Source organism: Manis javanica, chromosome 5, assembly GCF_040802235.1.
Source record: "Manis javanica isolate MJ-LG chromosome 5, MJ_LKY, whole genome shotgun sequence".
NCBI lineage: Eukaryota > Metazoa > Chordata > Mammalia > Pholidota > Manidae > Manis > Manis javanica.
This window is the reverse complement of record NC_133160.1, coordinates 116,301,027-116,323,159: the sequence shown is the minus strand read 5'-3', so window position 1 is coordinate 116,323,159 and position 22,133 is coordinate 116,301,027. Positions and strand designations below refer to the sequence as shown.

Below are 22,133 nucleotides of genomic sequence, written 5' to 3'. Positions count from 1 at the left end.
ATATTTTTTTCTCTGAAACTACCACATAGGAAAAGAAAATGAATGAGAACTCCAAGGCCACTTCAAGAGAACAAATTGCTTTAAAGATGCTACTTTTCTTTTCTATATGGCAAATGTTTATTTTTCCATGAATTTAGAAAGTTAAGAGGAAAAATAGGCATGGCATTTACTACATGCATTAAATTAGTTAAAGAATTAGAGCTTTTACAGCCAATTTAAATCAACCTTAATTCAAGTGGATTCTCATGTATTTCTTCTGTATTTTGCACTAAATGTCTCTAAAATACTGATTACTGGGATATACTTGAAAAACAATAAACCAAGAACAAAGTCTTGGAAACAAAAGGAATTAGTTCTCAAAGTCAGCAAAATGTACAATTTCATCTCAATGGTTTCCTTGCCAGTTAGGACTGGGTGGTAAACGCCCGGAGAGCATCACTAAATCTGGAGAGAAACCTGAGGATAGTGTTTGGGCAGTGATGAAAACATTAACAGATGGAGGACAGGGAGAACACTATTTGCGGTGATTGATTCAGAAGGAGGGGTGTCAGCTGCTTATCAGCCACCTTGTGATACTGGGGCTTCCCACATGCTATGTATCAGCAGGCAAACTGCGCCATTGCCTGACAATTCAATTTCTCACTGTGATGGAATAAATTTGTATTTCAGATCATATGCCTGCTTCCTTGAGTGCTGTCAGCATGAGCGAAGGTCCTTGAGATTGGTTAAGTTTAGGACACTGACGATATTTTCTTTAACAGCCTGTGAAATTGAAGCTGTAACCTGCAACTTGCTAAATTCTGGGGTAGTGCCTGGGGACATTCAGCTGCCCTCCCTGACCATCAGCATTGGTGGACGAGCATTTCATCATTCAGTAGATGAACACATTTTTCTTGGAGAAGGTTTATATCCTGTGATCTATAAAAACAATATTGTTGATTTCCAAAATATTTTCTTGAAAGCCAGTATTGTGAGCCCTTGAGAATTTGCTTTCCTCTGTCCTCAGGGCTAGTTGCTATGCTTGGCATACAGTAAGTGTTGGACAAATGTTTCTTTTCTTTTTTTCTTTTCTTATTAAAGTATAGTTGATATACAATCTTATGTTGGTTTCAAGTATACAGCACAGTGGTTCAATAGTTACCCTCATTAAATCCTCACCCCAACTGGTGCAGTGTCTGTCTCTGTGGACATGTTTCCTGAATCAGTAAGTGAATGAATGAATAAAGACATAATTTAAATAATGGTTAATAACTATGTACATTTGTTTAGGGATGTTAATGAAAGGAAAAATTTGCTAATTCTATAATCAATTATGCATTAACACAAAGTTAATTACTTGTTAGCTTTCAGCCACCATGATAATATAATCTTAAATATGCCCTGGTAATGGTTATATTTATAAGTCACCTCCCATGGTTATATTAATAAGTTAGGTTGAGAAAGTTGGGTGAAAGTAAAAAATGAGAAGAAGAAGTTTGAGAGCTTTTGGATCCTGATCATCTCACATAAGAATTATAAATGCCCCATTGGTTAAAAAGGGATGATTCAGATGTGGAAAGCAAGCAAAGGACTTCTCATGGGCAGCAGATCTCATTCTTCAATATATTTATTAGGCGATATCCTTAATAATATCCAGCTACCATGCTTTTTGGATCTTATGGACAGAACCCTACTGTTATTCCAGTCTTGTTGCCCAGTGTGCCCATCTGGCTCTTGACAAGATTCTCGGTGCCTAGGGAGCCTGGTTTTGAAAAAGCATTGCAAATCATGAGCTTTGACCTACAGAGGAGAGTCTCCTCTGAGCTTTGCCATGATACAGTGTTCCCTCAACATAGAGTTCTTCATTGTCTTGATAAATTAAGTAATCCCCTGAAGAACATCAAAAGTTGGTGGATTTTCTGGTTTTATAGAGTAGATTCATTCTAATATACCCACTTCCCTCAGACTTGATCTCTTCTTCAACAGTCCGTGACAGCAGTTAAGATCTGTGCTTTTCCAAAATTCCAAGGGCCGTCCTATCAGTGTAGGAGATCAGTGATGTGTTTCTTGCCAGGTACTAAATTTGGTTTCATGAGAGACTGTCCCATATCAGTAAACTTCCCCTTTTCATTTATAGTCCATTTCTCTCAACCTTCGTTCCCTGCAGACTGTCTCCTGCTTCCTGCGAGCACAAACGAGCCAGGTTTGGTAGTGTCTTTGGTGTCCAGTCCCTTTCATACATTAGCAGGGCCAACACTTCCCTAGTTAGGAGGGCAATATTTGACTGTAATTATGAATCTGATGGCCAGAGGGGAGATGAGAACAGATCCTGAGAGCAGGCAAGTCTCTTATTTTTCCAGCTTGCCTGAAAATTCCATAAGGGCAAGAATCAAGTCATATTCACCTCTAAAACTTCTCTGATAAGCCCACACAATACCTTTCATATAGTAAATGATCATGAATAAGTGAATACATTTAACTGTTTTGATTGTCTTTTGTATTAATTTACTGAACACCTATCATATTCCTATATATTGTGTATAAGCAAAAGTTAACTGTCCTTCCAAAGTGTCAGTAATCTAAGTATTAAGTAATGTTATGGAGTTAAATGGGGGCTATTTTTGAAAGAATTGAGTCATGCCTTTGAGATAAGAGCTAAATGTAGAAATAGATTTCCCAATACTTTATTTTTCCCTGCTAACAAATAGTACAAATCCATGATGTTAAAACTCAGAGGCATGTTCTCAATAGAGCTCCTTTTGGTACTTCTGTCAATTATAGGCATGGTTAATCAGAAATACAAATTTTTGTTTCAGTTGTCATATGAATTGAGTGATCCTAAATAAAACTAAAACATTTTTGAAGAGAATGAAAAGAATCAAGGTAACTTTTAAAGAAAAAAGATATTCTCTATAGCTCATAGAGACATATAAAAATAAAAGTGCTCTTGCTTCCCAACTTTGTTATTGTTAAATTTTCAAACCTACAGAGAAATTGAAAAACTAATACAAAGATTATCTACATATCCTTCACAGAAGTTCACTTATAGTTTCCTAATTTTGCCACATCCTCTCACTCACACATTCACTCTCTCACTGTACAGATACACACACACACACACACACACACAGACAATTTTTTGGTTGAATCAGTTGAACTTGAGTTGCAGAAACCATGACACTTCATCTTCAGTATTCATTTATAAAAATAAAGCAGTCTTCTAAATTAATCTAAGAGAATGATCACTGATACAAAAATATCATGTACAGTTGATATTTAAATTTCCCCAATTATATAAGATATGTGTTTTAATGGTTATTTAATCTTCCTTCCTTTGTTTATTCATTTGTTTTAGGTAATAAGACCCATAAGCTGTAACCAAAGCTCCTGCATAGCTTTTGGGTTGTTATATTTAGCCTTTACTCTATCTTACTATGTAAGAGTAGAAATCCCCAATCAGCTTTTGTTTTCATTTTATTATTTTCATGGTTTTGAGTATTTTAACAGATACAGGCCAGTTCCCTTATAAAATGTGCCATATTCTCAATTGGTTTAGTAAGCCCTTATGATTAGGTTAAGTCAGACATTTTTGGCAAGAATACATTAGTGAAGTGTATTTCTTATTGTGTCACATAAGGAGATATAAAATGTCGGACTGTCATACCCTAAAGATGTTAAGATTGATTGTGCTTAAGTGGAATAAAGTATAATTTACAAATATGTAATTAACTTATCTTGTATTATTTAATTATAGCAAGTAAAGGCATTTTTAAAAAAATGCTAAATATTGAATATGATGCTGTGATTCCCTATTTCATTGAGGAGCACATAATGAGAGTTAATTCAAATTTTTTATCTGAATATTAGCTATTATATCTTTGCTGCTTTAAACCAATTATATATTTCTTCTTAATGCAGAAGTTCTTATCCTGAAGAGCATAGAAACATGAATTTGAAAGACAAAATATAAGGAAATGTGTATACATAAGATAAATTTGGTAGCAAGATTACATTTTTAATGAGAAAGTAAAATTACCAATTAATCTGCTTATAAGCATAACTAGCCCAGTGTGATTATCATTTACAGTTAGTTTGTAAAACTAATTTTCATATGATTTCATGTATCACAGTTTTAAATGAGCCTGAACCACCAACTTTCCTAATTATTTGATAACTGGGATGAAATCACTCTGCTAAAACGCTTTTAATAAATAATCATAACTGGATTTGAAAATAACAATATGTTCTGAAGGTTGTGCTAGATTATCATGGAAATTTTGTCAGAATAGACTAAATAAATGAAATGCTATTATCTAGTTCGATTTGCAAACCTACCTCTTCCCGGTTCTTATTGCATATGACAGAAATACAAACATTTATAATTACATAAAACACTCTATTGATATGTAATTCTGTGATCAGAAAAGATAGACCAGCAGGAGTATTTTGACATTAGTATTAGTTTAGAGATAAGAAGAGCTGATTTTATTGTTTTGAACTACTCTCTGAGTCATGGTTTGAAAATTAGATTTTTCTAGGTCCTTCCTTCTGGAGTTAATAATATTAAAAAATTCATTGCCTGTCTACTTCTGAAGCACATACAAAAATGACTTTATATATCCTCCTCATTTATGTTTGCACAGTGAAGAAAGTATTTTGAAATATTTAATAATTTCATTCATTCATTTATTTTACAACTACTTACCTAGTAACTGGCGGATGCTAGGTTATATAGTTTAATAGGCATAAAAAAGACAATATTCCCTATGAAGCTGAGATTTCCATAAGAGAAATGAATGATAAAAAGGTATTTATATAATAAAATATCAAAGGCAATTATAATAAAAAATAAAGCAGGGATAAAGAGAGAATATTTGAAAGTGAAAGAGAGTTAAAAAAGTAGTGATCAGGGAAAACTTCTCTACTAATGACATTTTAGTGAAAATTGGTGAAAAAACCTAGTTAAACATAATAAGGAATTGGGTCAACTATAATACATCAAGAAAATCCATTTCACTGGATACACTAAATTTATGTGTAAAATGGTATATAACAGTATGGATGGTATGATTCCTTTTTACATTTGTAGATTAAAAATATATACATGGCATTCAAAAATGTTTATTAATGATTTTCTCTGAGAGATGGGAGTTGAGGGGTTTTCATTTTCTAAATTGTAATCTCTTGTAACTTGTTTGAATTTCTTAAGACAATCATACTTTTATAAAAGACCATATATGCTAAATTTCAAACAGAAAATCATGCATTTTCATATGTTCTTTATTTTTATTCTTAAAATGTTATTTCAGTAGATTCTGAAAAACCATAAAGTGAGAGAAATTTTCCGTCTTCTAACTGCTATTTTACAACAGATTTTCTTAAAATTAGTTTTCATATACAATTGCCTCTTGCATTTCAAAACAATATTTTAAAGATGAAAAATAAAATGAGTGCCAAGAACAAAATGTTGCCTTTGAGTAGCCCTTTATTTAAAAGATTTGCCTTTTTTGTAAGACAAGGTGTAATATTGGCAATATAAAACTATGGGGGTGAACATTGAGTTTCTCACTGTTACCTAAAGTGAATAAAAGAATCTGTGCAGAAACTGGATAGAAAACACATGAACATGGAGTGATCGCTTTTGTTGTCAATGGTAGAAAGAAAAACTGCCTTTCACAGTAGCTGTCTGACACTCATAGCTACATCTTGTTATTATTCTCCTGTCGGGCATACATTCCCCAGGGCACGGACCATCAGACAAAACCACCGTGTAATCATGCCTGAACACTAAGGCATAAATACTGCCCAAACCACAGAAATGATCACACATGCCCATATGCCAGCTAGAATGAGTGACTGACTGCTTCTTTATCAATGAAGACTTTAGCTTCATTTCATTCCTCCTGTCTTCCTGATAAGATTTATTAAGATATCCAACTGCCGTGGCATGGGGTCTCCCTCACCACAACAGCAATGAATGAAGGCTGTGTCCCTGACGGTGCTGGGTGGGAGGGCATGCACAGTGCCACTGGTTCTTCGATCAATTTTTCTTGATGGTCCCTTTCACCTCTAAGATTTTCTACTCATGTAGTCATACCAGAGCTGTCAAATTAAACCATTCTTTTTTTTTTAAATTGAAGTATAGTTGATATACGATATTATATTGGTTTCAAGTATACAACATAGTGATTTGACAGTTACGTATATTATTAAAGCCTCAACCCGGCTAGTGTATTTACCATCAACATAGAAAGACATTACAGAACTATGGACTATATTCTCAATGCTGTACTTTCTTCCCTGTGACTAACCTATGATTGAAATTTTATGCCTCTTTACCCCCTTCATCTGTTTCAGTACCCACCCAAACCCCATGGTAGCCACAGGTCACTCCTCAGTGTATATGTGTTTATTGCTATTCATTTTCTTCTGTTTTATTTTTAGATTCTGTAAATGAATCACATGACATTTGTCTTTCTCTGCCTGGTTTATCTCACTTAACATAATACAATTTAGGTGCATCCATGTTGTCACAAATGGCAAGATTTCTTTCTTATCTAAATAGCTGGTTGTGTTATTTTCTGGTGCTTAAGATCTCCATGTCAAGACATTAAATAACTGTAATCTTGAGCAAATCACTTAACCTTTTAATTTTTAATTCTTTCAACTTCAAAGTGTGGAGAATATGCCTATTGGAGAGAATTTGGTAAGGATTAAATGATATATTGTATGAGAATATTTGGTACTATTCCTGTCAGGTAGTAATTGCTTAATAAGTGATACTTGAATGGACTGTTAGTGTTATGTTTGTTATCATTTCTTATTTGTAATTGTATTCCATTCTCGCTGCAAAACATTTTTTCTATGATTTACCTGAGTACATGAATTTACAGTTTCTACTGCCTAAATTAACTAATTTCTGCCATGTAAGTTAGTATCTTTTAAAAATGAGCATCTACCTTGATGTGTTATAGCTTAATGTGCTTTAGGTCTATTATCTTTACCCGTTAGCCACACTATTTAAAATTATCTGTTTCTTTAATTATTTTCATACCTATTTTCTTATCTTCATACCTGTACAAAGATGACATAGGGCACTGGAGAAGATTGGCCATACTGTGACACAGGTCAGTGTAAGCAAGGAAACATTGGAAATACCCAAGATGACATTCCTTAGCTTCATCTGGCTGGGAAGCATAGGACATTATCACCAAATAACCCTGGTCTGTGTGCCTTTATTTTATTGCCTCTCTTTTATGGTCATGTTACCTATAATAGTCTAAGCCAGCAGGTGATTTAACCAAGGATCTCTACATAATAGACTTAGGCTAGGATGAAAGTGCCGCGTCTCACTTTGAACCTCACAAAACTGAGGCGGCAAAATGGGAAAAGTGGAAGCGAGGCAAAGAAGAGCGCAAAGTCCCAGGCAGTGAGGCCTGACCATGCTGGCTGCCCCTTCACTGCGGGTCATGAAGAGACACGGCCCCTTGCTCGGGGGGTACTGGGCTTGCCCGGGAGACATTCCTAACGGCCATAAGGAAAAGCCATGAATCAGAGCGGGTCGGCCTGGTTCCGTCTGGCCTCCTATTTCCCATCAGTCAGCTACCTTCAACTTCTGGATTCCATTTCGTCATCCGGGCTCTTCCACGGCTGCTGGGGTGCCGCGTCTCATTCCCTTCAAGCCTGGAAGTGGGGGCAGGAATCAGAGGCTCCAGGCGTGGGCTGGTCATTGTGACTGTTCTAGAGGGCCCAGCGCAAGTGACTGGCCGGTCCCAGGCAGCAAAGATCCCAGCGGTGAGTTGGTGGCGGGTGGAGGCTGCCATGGCAGAGAGAGCAAGCAGCTGAGGGTTTACGGAATCTGAGGAGGTGCATAAGTCGGATACAGAGTCCCAACAAAAAACAAATGGAGCACCTTAATTTGGTTAATTTGGGGAGTCTATTGCCAAAGATGTTTAAAAAGCTTATCTGCAAAACTGTGGATGGAATGTGGGCAAAGCACAGACTATAGGGAAGTTAGATGGCCGTAGTAGCAATAAAGCTGCCACCACCCCTAGGCCCAAGGGGAAAGGAGGGAGCTGCTACAGATCAGGAAGAAAAGAATCTTGGAGAGAGAAACAGCGTGAGAGGAGAAATGACCTTGATCAGATGACACAGGCAGCAGAAGGCAACCCCACAGAGAGGGAACCGGCAAAGTACTTTTTGCGGAGGAGCAAATAAACTGACCTCATTCTCTTTTCTCCTGCTGAACTGCTGGAGCTCCCCAGGCGCTAAATCCAGGCAGGAGCCAGGGAGCCCTTTGTTGCAGCCCCTCTGTGGGACACAGGGCAGGGTGGAAAAGGGTGGAGCGTGGGTCAGAAGAGGCAAAGAAGAGTTATCTGGCACACCTGTTTAATAAAAGGGAGTTGTTATTTTGTAATGTGGGATTATTAAAATTCAAATTCCAAGTAAAAGAATCCCTTCAGACATTTCTGCGTCCTGCTGTACCCAGTTTTTAAACTAGTCTTACCTACTAGCTCAGTGGTTCTTAAATTTTAGAAACAAGAAGCGTCAGAATCACCTGGGTGTGTGTGTGACAGCACAGACATCTGGGTACCATGACCAGAGGCCCCATTCTGACTGAGTAGTCTGGGATGAGCCCAAGAACTGACATTTCTGACAAGTGCCAGTGTAGGACCCCAACCTCCCTGAGAAATAAGTTAGCTTAAGAGTGGCCATCTTGAAGCCCAAAAAGCCATTCTGATATATGACTCAGAGGGAACAACTGAAACCAGGTAACTCCTCTGGAAAAACAAGTTAATCAATCATGACTGCTGGCAGCGCTAACCTTTCGGTTAGTTAAGCATAAAAGCTGACCCTACCTTGCTACACCCCCAGGACGTGGCACTAACCCAGAAATCGTAGGTTTGAAAAATTACTGCCTTTGTAGTATTGTTATCTTGCTATGTAGTATTGTTATCTTGTTACTACAACATAATCTGTAACCATGGTAAATCTCTAGGGCTGAATGCCTCAGAAAATCCTATATAACCACTTAGTTGTAAGTACTCAGGGTCCTCGTTGAGACCTGCTGGACGGGCTGACTTGGACCCCAACTAGTTGGCTTCCGAATAAATTCCTCTTGCTTGTTGCATCAAGAAACGTCTTTGGTGAGTGATTTGGGGCGGCGCCTTCCTCAGGGGAATCCAACACCAGGTGATCCCCTTTGCTGCTGGCCTGGGTTCACACTTTGAGAGCGATTGCACTTGTCTGTTATGCAAGCAAGCCTCACGTGCACACTGAGAAGTACAGATTCCTCCCATGCCTTTCTTGCCTGCTAATCTGTTCCCTACTGTACCTGTTGCTTTTCCTACATCCACCTGTCCACACACAAAATTCTGATGCTTATTTACATTTGCTTGATGGTTGTGAATCCTTGACTTTAATGAACTCACTGACTAGAATCCTTGCCTTCTGCCCTTTCTGGACTAGCCTCTTGACCAGTCCCCTGCATTTGGATTATCACTCTCCTATACTCTTTCTGGGGCAGCTCCACCATCGGAGCTCTCCATCTCCTCTTCGTTCCCATATTGGCCCCTTGCTCCTGTTTTCAGGAGGATTCCAGGTTCCAGACTTTCAAAACCCCACTCTTCCTCATTCCCTTTCACAGTGTCCATCCAGAGCTGCTGTCCCCACCTCTGGGTAACTGAACAGTTTGGACCTTAACATCAACCAGCGAATGCCATCACAACTTAAGTACCCACAAGGAAAAGACAAAGTGTAGCATAGGCTACATATGATACAGACTGAAAGGATTATTGTTTCTTTTTTCTCTAAATCTGGGTGTTTTATGTACTATGTAAACAATTTTGTTTGCTTGCTTATTTTAAGTAGGGCAAGCTGGAAGCAGAATGCAGTATGGATGGGAAAATTGAAGACATCAAAGCTCTCTCTAGAGTTTTAGAAAAGAAAAACATCTTCCAGCTAGAACATTGAGTATGCCTTCAGTTTGTGGAATGACATACTCCTTAGAATTAGGTGAACACAAAGAGAAAATGTCATTACTTTGTGTACTAAGAAGATTAAATTTTCAACTGGAAAGAGATTTAGGCTACTTATCAATCTTGCTGATGACTGATATTGGAGAGACCGAATTCTCATCACCTGTGAGGAGTTTTAAGGCTTGTGTTCTGCTTTCCCTATCACAGCTCCAGAAGCAGATCACACACCCTGCTGCCGCGCATACCTTTCCCTGCTCTCACCCACGTGAGGGGCTGTCTTGGTCATGAGGTAATGTGCAGTTATTTCCTTTTAATTTTCAGAGGCACAACCATTCTGCATAAATTGTGTTGTTAAATTTCCCAAGGCACATCTCAAAGTAATGATGACCTCCCTAGTGATGCTAGAATTAATTAGGAAAGTAGAGTATTGTAGTCAGCCTGTTGTCCTCTCTGCCATGAGTAGAGCCTTCTGGGAAAGAAAACATGCCCTCAAATTTGCATTTCAGCTCATGGACACCAAACCCAACGATCTTTGAATCATATATTCTTTATATATATTTAATCTTTAATTTGGCATCAGGGTTGATTTTGTTTTAAATATGGTTCCCTAGAAGTAACTTTGTTTTTCATTTTCTCAGACATATGGAATTCTTACTGTTGAGAGAACTCCAGCTAAGTAAGGGCTTCCAATAAGAATTCTGAAAAGATCATTTCTTCAAACACTGCAGGAAGGAAGTTGTTCCTCTGAGTGCCTTGTTCTGGTTTAAGTATGGTGGACTACGACACTCAGTCTCTCAACTGAACGCTTGAGCTAGAGTATCCATGAATGCTGTATATCACCTCAGTCTTAATAAAAGTTAAAAATTTGGCAAAACTGAAATATCTGGTAACTTTCACTTACACAAGTCTCAAAACTTTATGCATCTTGTTTCTCCTGAAGTGCCCCACCCATTAAAATGACTGACACACTCTCCCCCTTTCAAAATGCTGCTTAAGCCCAAATTCTCAATACGTTTGGCCATGCTGGAAAATTCAAAATATCTGAGTGGTCTCTGATCACTAAAAGCTCCTCTGCTTTTCCCTGTTTTAAAGAAAAACAGAGGAGAAAAGGTTTTTCAAAACTTTTGTTTAGGATGTTCATATCAAGCTAGCAAATCTTTTGACATTTGGTTTCTATGATGAGATGGCTGGGTGCTTTTGAGTACAAATAATTCAAGAAAGTTTCACAGTTAATTCAAGAAGATAAAGTATATGAAGAAAAACTACTTATGAAGAGAAATGCTAATCCTAAATGATAAAAAAGGGAGAACATACTGCATTTAAAAAATAGGGGAATAAAAATGAAAGGGATTATTGAAGTTCCCTGGAAGTAAATAAATATGAACTTACTTTTCCCTTATAGAGCAGAAGGAACCATTATAAATAAAAAAGTATAGATTTTTTTAAATGGCCAAACTTCTCACTTTCAGTATGACATATTAAGATTTTATTGAAGGAAGGACTGGAGCATTGGCTGTAGACCTTTTTACTCTCAGATCCATTCTTGCCCTTCCCGTCTGTTCTCTGTTTCAAATGACTACATTCCCCAAGCTTCCATGCCTGCTGGCTTCTAGATGGGTCCATCAATGGGAGGCACTGGCCAGAGACTAAAACTGGAGGAAGAAGAGGAGCCAGAACATTTCTTCTCTTTTCTTTCTGCCTCTAGTGGCATTTCCTGACCAGTTTTACATTGGATTGTCCCTTCCTCTGTGGTGCCATCTTCCCCTGGACAGGCTCATTATTGTTCCAGCTGCTTCTGGGTGGCCAGCACCTGAGCTCTGCTAATGCCAAGTCTTCCCCTTCCCCAGCACTCAAAGTGGCTGTAGCTTCCAGTTCTTGCTGTTTGGTTCCTTAGCTTGTCCAGCACTTGTGTAATCAATTCTTGATATTACATTTTTTTATTGCAGTATCTCAAGTAGTTGCAGTTACCCTGATTTATATAGTGAGTGATTTCTCTACTATTTTAAAACTTATTTTTTGAACAATTATGAATTTATAGAAAAATTTGAAGATAATACAGAGAGTTCCCTGCATCCAGTATGCCCTATTATTAACATCTTATATTAGTAAGGTACATCGTAACAATTGATGAACCAATATTAATATATTATTGTTGACTGAAGTCTAATCTTCAGATTTTTTCTTTTTCTTTTTTTTTTTTTTTGAGAAATACTGATCAGGTGTTTTGTAGAATGTCCCTGTATTGGGATTCACCTGAGGTTTTCCTCATGATTAGATTGAGTTTTGGGGAGGAAGACTGCAAAGGCAAAATACCGTTTTCACCGTCTCAGATCCAGGGTACATTCTAGCAGCATTATTGATCACTATCAATGTTGACCTTGTTCCCTGGCTGAGGGAGTGTTGTCAGTTTTCTGCATTGTAAAGTTATCTCCCCCAACCCTTTTCATACTGTACTCTTCGGAAGGAAGGCAGTATGTGCATCTCACACTTCAGGAGTGTGGGTACTTTATTGATTTTAATGCTTATATCTGATGACCTCACAGAGTAAAGATAGAGCTACATGATGGTGCTGTAGGAAAGCTGCCCTCAGCCTGCTCTAGAGACATGTGTACCCATCTTGGCTGAGAGCTCTTTCTCTCATGTAGTGTAAGTTGGCTGCTTCTCTCACTTAGTGTCTGTCTGTGGGTTATACCTTTGCACTAAAAGGAGCTACTGTGTTCTCAAATGGCAAATTAAAAAAAAATTCAAATCAACTAAAGCTCTTTCATCCTGTTCCTGCAAATTAATATAGCCATTGTACTCCACAGCCCACAGCTCAAAGTGGGGTATTAGAGCCATGCAAGGCTTAAAACCCCAAAGATTTCTTTTCTGGGAAGGCAACTGAAAGAACAATCAGGTATTCATATAGTAGAATTGTCCCATTATCTTCACAAATGGAGGTGATTAAAAAAGACCCTCAACAGCAGGAGAGTAGGTGGAAACTGCTGTGTCAGGTTCACTGATCATGCGACTAGCAAGAAGGACCAAGTTCTCAACTGGTTCACGGTAAAAAATAGTGCAACTATACCCTAATATTCACAATTTTTAGTCTTCTGTAATTAGGGAGAGTGATAAAATGGTCCTCAGCTTCTTTGCTTTTTTTTTATTTTTCCTCTTCTGCTCTTTTTATTTTAATTAAAGTATCATTGGTATACAATCTTATGATGGTTTCAAATACACAGTGGTTCAGCATTCACCCATATTATCAAGTCTTCACCCCTCCACTGTGGTCACTGCCTATCAGCATAGTAAGATGTTACAGAGTCATTAATTGTATTCTCTGTGCTGTACTACTGTACCCATGACCTGCCTATATTGTAAGTGCACATTATTGTGCCCCTTAATGCCCTTCTTCCCCACACCCTCACCAACCCCTCCACTTTTGTAGCCACTAGTCTGTTCTTGGAATATATGAGTCTATTATTATTTTCTTCCTTCTCTTTTGCTTTGTTGTTACACTCTACAAATGAGTGAAATCATTTGGTATTTGTCTTTCTCCATCTGGCTTTTTTCACTGAGCACCCTCTAGCTCCATCCATGTTGCAAATTGCAAATGGCAAGATTTCTTTTTTTATGGCTGAATAATATTCCATTGTGTATATGTACCACATCATCTTTATCCATTCATCTACTGATGGACACTTATGTTACTTTCATATCTTGGCTATTGTAAATAGTTCTGCAATAAACATAGTGGTGAATATGTCTTTTTGAATCAGGGATCTTGTTTTCTTCAGGTAAATTCTTGGAGTGGAATTATTGGGTCAAATGGTATTTCTGTTTTTAGTTTTTTGAGAAAACTCCATATTGCTTTCCACAACTGTTGCACCAATTTACATTTCCACAAAGAGTATAAGAGGGTTCCCTTTCTCCACATCCTCGCCAGCATTTGTTGTTGCTTGTCTTTTGGATAGTGGCCATCCTTACTGGTGTGAGGTGATATCTCATTGTGGTTTTAATTTGCATTTCCCTGATGATTAGTGATGTGGAGCATCTTTTCATGTTCCTGTTGGCCATCTGTATTTCTTTTTTGGAGAAATGTCTGTTCAGACCGTCTGCCCATTTTTTAATTGGATTATTTGATTTTTGGGTGTTGAGGCACATGAGTTCTTTATATATTTTGGATGTTAAACCCTTATCAAATGAGTCATTTATGAATATATTCTCCCATACTATGAGATGCCCTTTTGTTCTGTTGATGGTATCTTTTGCTGTACAGAAGCTTTTTAGTTTGATGTAGTCCCACTTGTTCATTTTTGCTTTTGTTCCCCTTGTCTGAGGAGATGTGTTCAGGAAAAAGTTGCTCATGTTTATATTCAAGAGATTTTTGCCTATGTTTTCTTCTAAGAGTTTTATGGTTTCACAACTTACATTCAGGTTTTGATCCATTTCAAGTTTATTTTTGTGTATGGAGTTAGTACTCCAGTTTCATTCTCTTGCATGTAGCTGTCCAGTTTTGCCAATACCAGTTGTTGAAGAGGCTGTCATTTCCCCATTGTATATTCATGGCTCCTTTATCATGTATTAATTGACCATATATGCTTGGGTTTATATCTGGGCTCTCTATCCTTTTTCATTGATCTGTGGGTCTGTTCTTGTACCAGTACCAAATAGTTTTGATTACTGTGGCTTTGTAGTAGAGCTTGAAGTCAGGGAGTGTAATACCACCAGCTTTGTTCTTTCTCAAGGTTGTTTTGGCTATTTGGGGTCTGTTGTGGTTCCATATGAATTTTAGAACTATTTGTTCTAGTTCATTGAAAAATGCTGTAGGTATTTTGATAGGAGTTGCATTGAATTTGTATATTTCTTTAGGAACTATGACCATTTTGACAATATTAATTCTTCCTCTTCATGAGCACAGGATAGGTTTCCATTTATTGGTTTCTTCTTTAACTTCTCTCATGAATATCTTCTAGTTTTCAGAATAAGGTCTTTCACCTCCTTGGTTAGGTTTATTCCTACATATTTTATTCTTCTTGATGGAATTCTGAATGGAATTGTTCTCCTGATGTTTCTTTCTGCTAGTTCATCATTAGTATATAGGAATGCAACAGATTTCTGTGTATTAATTTTGTATCCTGCAGCTTTGCTGAATTCAGCTATTAGTTCTAGTAGTTTTGGGGTGGATTCTTTAGGGTTTTTTTGTGTACAATATCATGTCATCTGCAAACAGTGACAGTTTAACTTCTTCCTTACCAATTTGGATGCTTTTTACTTCTTTGTGTTGTCTGATTGCCATGGCTAGGACCTCTAGTACTATGTTGAATAAAAGTGGAAAAAGTAGCTATCCTTGTTTTGTTCCCAATATTAAAGGAAAAGCTTTCAGCATTTCTCTTTTAAGTATGATGTTGGCTGTATGTTTGTCATATATGGCCTTTATTATGTTGAGGTACTTGTCCTCTATATCCATTTTGTTTAGAGTTTTTATCATGAATGGATGTTGAATTTTGTCAAATGCTTTTTCAACATTGATTGAGATGATCATGTGGTATTTGTCCTTCTTTTGATGTGGTGGATGATGTTGATGGATTTTTGAATATTGTACCATCTTTGCATCCCTGGAATAAGTCCTACTTGATCATTATGGATGATCTTTTTGATGTAATTTTGAATTTGGTTTGCTAATATTTTGTTGAGTGTTTTTGCATCTATGTTCATTAGTGATATTGGTCTGTAATTTTACTTGTGGTGTCTTTGCCTGGTTTTGGTATTAGAGTGATGCTGGCCTCATAGAATGAGTTTGGAAGTATTTCCTCCTCTTCTACTTTTTGGGAAACTTTAAGGAGGATAAGTATTATGTCTTCACTAAATGTTTGATAAAGTTAAGTGGTGAAGCAAGCTATCTGGTCCAGGGGTTTTGTTCTTAGGTAGTTTTTTGATTACCAATACAATTCAATTGCTGATAATTGTTCTGTTCATATTTTGTTTCTTCCTGGCTCAGTCTTGGAAGATTGTATTTTTCTAGAAAGTTGTTCATTTCTTCTAGGTTGTCCAATTTATTGGCATATAATTTTTCATAGTATTCTCTAATAATTCTTTGTATTTATGTGATGTCCTTTGTGATTGTTCCTTTTTTGTTTCTGATTCTGCTTCTTTGTTTTTATTAAGACTATCAGTTAAAGCAAGCATAGCACAATTCTGCCACAGTGGGCATGCCATCATGAGATTTGGGAATAGCTCTAATCATATGAATTATAATATGTGAATGCAGTATTCCTTTGGCAAGTACTTAAAGATTGTTCCTCTCAAAGGCTTCTAACAGTCTTAGTTGCCTGCTACATTAGGTAGTATTATAGTAATGAAATGTTGATGTGAAGTAAAAATACTTCCTGTTGAATTTTGCATGTTACAACTTTGGGCATTAAGTCAAATTTTTCATTCAATAAACACCTGCTGAACAGGTATAATGTGCTGGGCACGTGTAAGGGCTGCAGTGTCCAGGGCTGTGCTACTCAAGGTGCCAGTTCTCAGTGAGATAAGGGGCTTATGACCGGATAGAAACCAATGCATGATTCCCTTCACCAAGAATGTCTTGCCATAAAGAAATGTCAGCTTAACTACAGTGTGCTTAGTGGCATATTTGAGTTAGATTCTGGCACATGCTTCTCATTTTATTCCTGAGAAGTAACAAACATTTCACAGATTTGTTCTTGCCCACAGGTCATACTTTGATTAGCACTGGTCTAGGGCACAGTACAAAAAATGGCTTAGTAGTTGACCAGACTTTAGTTTTGCTCTTGGAACATTGTTGAGACAAAGCTATATGACTTCACTTATCTTAAAAATCTGCTTAGAGGTCTTCCTTGCAATTACTATTGGCATATATTTAAATCTAAAATCAAGAAGGGTAATCTCAGAGATGAGAAAAGGGCAATCACTCAGGGATCATATGAGGGATTAGATGCTGATGTCAAGACAGTCACATCTATGTAACCTTGTAAAGGCCAGAGTAATGGAAGAAAGGATTCCATGTAGAATGTGAGACATTTTTTATAAGGAGATATCAAATTCACATTAATTACTTTTCTTCTTCATCTCTGATAGGTATTAAATTTAATCTCCTACAATGCTCTTTATTCTTACCTGATCTCTCCATTCCCACTGTCTCTGCTACAGGCAAGACTCTTATTATTCTTACACAGACATTCATAGCATCTTGTTTTCTTTTTGCTCATATTTTGGGTATCCTGCTTTATTTCTTTAAATACTTCTAACACATATATTTTATATTCCATTTCCAGTGACTCAAAGATCGGAGGCACTTGAGGATCTGGTTGTCTGGAAGGTGTTCATTCTGAGTCTCATCTGATGACTCCAGCCTGATGTTTTCAGTTATTTTAAACTGCAGCTTTTGTTTGAACAATCTCAATCTAAGGAAATACTGCAAGGCCTGGTTCTAGAAAGAAACATTTGTTTTCATTTCTTCCATGAACTCCAGTACTATTAATCTGAGACCTCATCCGTTCATTCATTATTTTATGTCTAAAGAACCAATCAGAGAGTAAAAGTTCAAATACTAAACCTGTCCAAAGATATGCTTATGGTTTTAATTTCTCAAGGGAATTATTTCTCTCTTCAGAACACAGGCTTAGAGAAAGAGTTTTCCCCGTCTTTTGCCATTGTTACTTTTCCTTAACTCTTGTTCACCCTTTACATTAAAATAAAACTTTTGCAAGGTTTTGGCTTCACTGGAATCTCCTTTACAACTTATGTGCATGATTGTGTATCATTGTATTTTGTTCTCTTTGCAAGCATTAAAACATAGGGACTAATACTAGCAAAGACTCTCAGGAGACCTATGGCTTTAGCTATGTTTGTCCATCATCTTGCATTTTTGATCCCAGGGTTTCCTACTCTCTTGTACTCTCAAATGGGCATTTCAAGTCATCATTATTATATGGTCCTCATCATAAATAACCTTTTTTAAGTGGGAGGGTATTTTAGGGTATCCAATTCACAAAATTTCCCAAAACGGACACTCACTTCTACTTTTCTCTTCTGATTTTCCTTGTACTTCTTGAAGATTATGAAGAAGACAAGATATATGTCACAGCTTTACATCATACTCTTTTCTAATTTTATAGTGTTTATTCTCACTAATTCTCTCTTGCTTCATAATACAGTGATTATTAAGCACTGTCACAGAATATAATAATACCTTAAAGCATTAGTAAGAGTTTGAAGTCCCTAATGCATCCATCAGGAAATTGAGAGGTTATTACTAGCCTTGTTTTTTCTAGCTTTCATATGCTTAATTTTCTCTGATGTCATCATTGTATTTAAATTACCTTTGTGTATTTCTAGAATCAGCCCATAAGGTGGTTCCCCCACTTTTTACCAATTCTTTTCTGCTCAGATAAATGATACTTCACTTTGTGCCCATTTGACATCTTGACTGTTGGGTAGTAATTGTACATTAAATAGTCACCAATTTATTTTTCATTTCGTTGGAAAACTCAAGGCCATTAAAATATTCTGAGGGTATTGTTTTCTTGAGAACAAAGAAATACCTTTATCTGAAGATAGTCTCTTTTCAAAAAGGTCTCCAAATTTTAAATGTTATAGTAAATAAATGAAGATAAATGGATTAGTGATGACGATTTCATAATCCCTATGACTTTATGTGTATATAAGTAGATTGATTAAGTGACTTAAGTAATCATTGGTATTAATAGTCCAGTGACACTGTTATGACATAGTTTATTTTCTGGTCTAGCAGACTCTTTTGTTGTTCCCCAAAGAAAGAGACATTTTTTCATTAAAAAAAAAAGCACGCCTCAAAGACAACAGTTGCCTGGGTTTTTGCTTTTTTGTTTTGGAAAATTAGTGTAACCATCTAATACTAGAAACATCCATCTGAAAAGTCTTGTACTTGAGAAGTGCTCAGTGGACCTCTTTAGACAATAATATTTACACTAACTTTGCTCTTCTCCAAATTGAGAATATTTACATTTATCTAATTCTTTGGAACTTTTGAGAATTAATTTGTTATTGAGAGTAAAAGACTTAGAGTAAACTACAAACTAAATCTTCTATTTTCCTGTTTTATGTAGTTAAAATGGGCCAGTTAGGTTTCAATAATTATATATATTATACTTATATTTCACATATATATTATATATACATAACATTTCATTAAAAATATTAAAATATTGAATACATCTATTAAGTGATAAGTCCTTCAAATTTAGATACAGAGTACATTTTTTAAAATTTAAAATACATTAATAGACAACTTGGAGTAGGGGCAGTATTTTGATACAACATCTTGATTTGTTCCTGGGCCAGACAGGATATTAATAAATGAGTTTATTGTCAGGGGGCAACTCTACAGAATTTTATTAAAGTTGTTTATGAGTAAATTCCTTCTCTAAAGACTATGTTAAAACTTTAATTATAATTAGATTAAAATTTCTTAACTTCCTATTCCTACAGTCCATATGCTCTGCTAGAAACATGCAAAAAAATGAGAAATATTAGGTAATTTTTTGTCTTTTAAAATGCCCAGATTTCTTCAATTGTGTATTATCGAGAACGCTTCATGGGTCTGACAAGTAATGCTAAATACAAATCCTTCTTACCTCTAATTATTAAAAAAATAATTAAAACGTGTACTGAATATATTTAAAAATGATATAAACCTCATTCAAGTCTGCAGAGATATTTGATCTTTGGTGATTAGTAGGAAAATACTTTAAGAAAGTAAGAATTCAGAAATAAAACCTTTCTTTTGAAATAAACCCAGACCTGTTACTTATCTTGCATTGTGATTTTTTTATTATGTAACTGATTCAAATATCTCTTCATTGCATTTAAAAGAGTAAAATAAGGGTATATTTATCATCCAGTTATCTGGTCTACTACTAGGAAGCCTAACAGGATACTGTTCACACTGTAACGACAGTCATTTCATCTGAATGAAACTAGCCTCAATTCTCGGTCACTTGGAGCTGGATGGTGAAGAACAAGGAGCATTACTCCTTGTTAAATGTAACTTACTTTTTCTCTTAGATTCTAAGAAAGGGGAGATGGAATGTTACAAGAGAAACAAGGAAAAAGAAATTTGTGACAATCTGTCATGTGATTGAAACCCATCATGATCAATCGTGAAACTAATAGCTAATGCTTGAGTTCTCTAATGTATCAGACATTTTTATATATTATATGTACTGACTTATTTAATGGTCACAAATACCTTGGAGTAGCTAATACTAATATCCTCATTTTACAGATAAGGAAACCAAATAACAGAGAGGTTAAGTAACATGTCTACTCTCCACAAAGCTAATAGTGACAGAAGTAAAATTCAAATCCAGGTAGTCTTGGCCCTTAATTGAGATGCTCAATTGCTTTTATAACAAATAGTACTTTTATAGAAATAAGTATACACTGATGACTTCACATCCATATCTCTACTCCTGACTTTCTAAACCATTTATTAGCTCAGCCAACATGCTCAGAGCCTATTACATGCCAATACTTCTAAGTGCTAGGTTTTCAAAAGGGATTAAATCTGGAGCCGCTTACCTGGGGCTTACATTTTAATGAAGGAGGCAAACAGGTAAATATATAACAACAGATATAATTATGAGTTTTAGTAGGTGTATGCAGGAAGTACTAAGAGGGCATGAGAGGGCACTCTCTAATTAGAGGGAGGCCAAGATGGTAGAGCAGCACATGCCACCAGCTGGGATCGAAAGATCAGGGCTCCATTAGAGAAGCATAGCTATGGCACCCAGCATGGCTGGGGCATGAGGATCCAAGGCAGGCTGCTAAGAGTGAGAAGGGACAGTAGGCAAGGGGTGAATCAGAAAACATTGTCTCCAATTGTCTACATGGCATTTTTCACTTGGCAAACAGCATGTTTCAAACTGAGTTCATTTTCTCGTAAAACGTGGCTCCTCTGTGGTGTTTCTCATTTCAGTTAAAAGCACCCTAAACTATCCAATTGATCAAGGCAGAAATATTTGAGGCTCTCCATAGCTTCTTATTTTCTCATATTTTATATCTAATGAGTCTCCAAGTCATACTGATTCTACATCCTAAATATTTTTACTGGCTTCCATTCATCTCCCACCCTAGGCAGCTACCCTTGATTGAGCTCAGCTCTCCTTACAAAATGAGAAGATGCAATCCACTAGACTTGCTGGCTCTCCAATGTACTATATATATTATAGGAGCAGTCATTCTAAAATGCCAATCCAATCATGCCATTAACCTGTTGAACTCTTCTTTGGTTCCCTATTACCCTCAGGAAAAATATCTAAATCCTTAGCAGACTCAGCTTTTTACCACCTGCTGTAATTCATCTGTCCATTCTCTTCTCCTGTGCTACCTAATGCACACATACTGGAATCCAGCAATGCTGAACTACTTCCTATTATTCCAGGGCACATGCAGAATAGTTTAGTTAAACATGTGGCCTACTTGCTTAGTTTGACTTGATTCAAATCCTGGCAATTCAGTTGTTAGCTGTGTGGTTTAAAGAAAGGTATTTAACTTCTCTGAGACTGAATATTTTCAGCTACAAAAGAAGGAATATAGGGAATTTCCATGAAGAGCAAATAATGTAATGCATTTTGCAAAATTTCTGGCATTTATTTAGCATTTAAAATTAACTTTGTTTCATATTTTTTTTCTCCTCTGTATGTGCAAACATGTTGTTCTATCTTGGAATACTCTCTTTCTACCCAGGGTTTTGTCTGACAATTTCTTATTCACTTTAATATTGTTCTTGTGCTAAGTTACTTCACTAACAAACAGCTGAAATGTTGCCTCTCTGAGAGGGTCTTTCCTATACTCCTAAAGGAGGATTCAGAGAATCTTGTTAAATCCTCCCATAGTGCCAGTATTACTGTAGGCATCACACAAATATTATTATTCACTTATCTTCTTCTGAGCCCTCAAGGCGGGACCACTTTCTTCTTGCTATCTCTGGAAATGTGGTAAATGCACAATAAATCCTTGAATAAACAGTATTGACCATGCAAAAACTGCTATCACTGTTTTATATTTATATGGCCCTATATTTGAAATACACAATAGCATTAATGAAATAGAGACTGAGTTTACTGAGAAAACACAGCAAATAGTTTTGCATGGCTTTGTATATCAGGTGGGCCCAAACTTAGCAGATAA

General features: G+C 36.5%; 1 long non-coding RNA gene across 2 annotated transcripts; it reads left to right on the top strand.

The window, feature by feature from the left end:
* The first annotated feature begins 7,297 nt into the window (after positions 1-7,297).
* Positions 7,298-17,666, top strand: LOC118969281 (uncharacterized). Of its 2 annotated transcripts, none has more exons than XR_005057239.2 (3): positions 7,298-7,773; positions 10,164-10,245; positions 17,237-17,666. It is a non-coding gene; the product is annotated as an uncharacterized lncRNA (long non-coding RNA). The 2 variants fall into 2 exon arrangements; XR_005057240.2 differs by lacking the exon at positions 17,237-17,666 and adding an exon at positions 10,595-10,818.
* Positions 17,667-22,133: the final 4,467 nt, after the last annotated feature.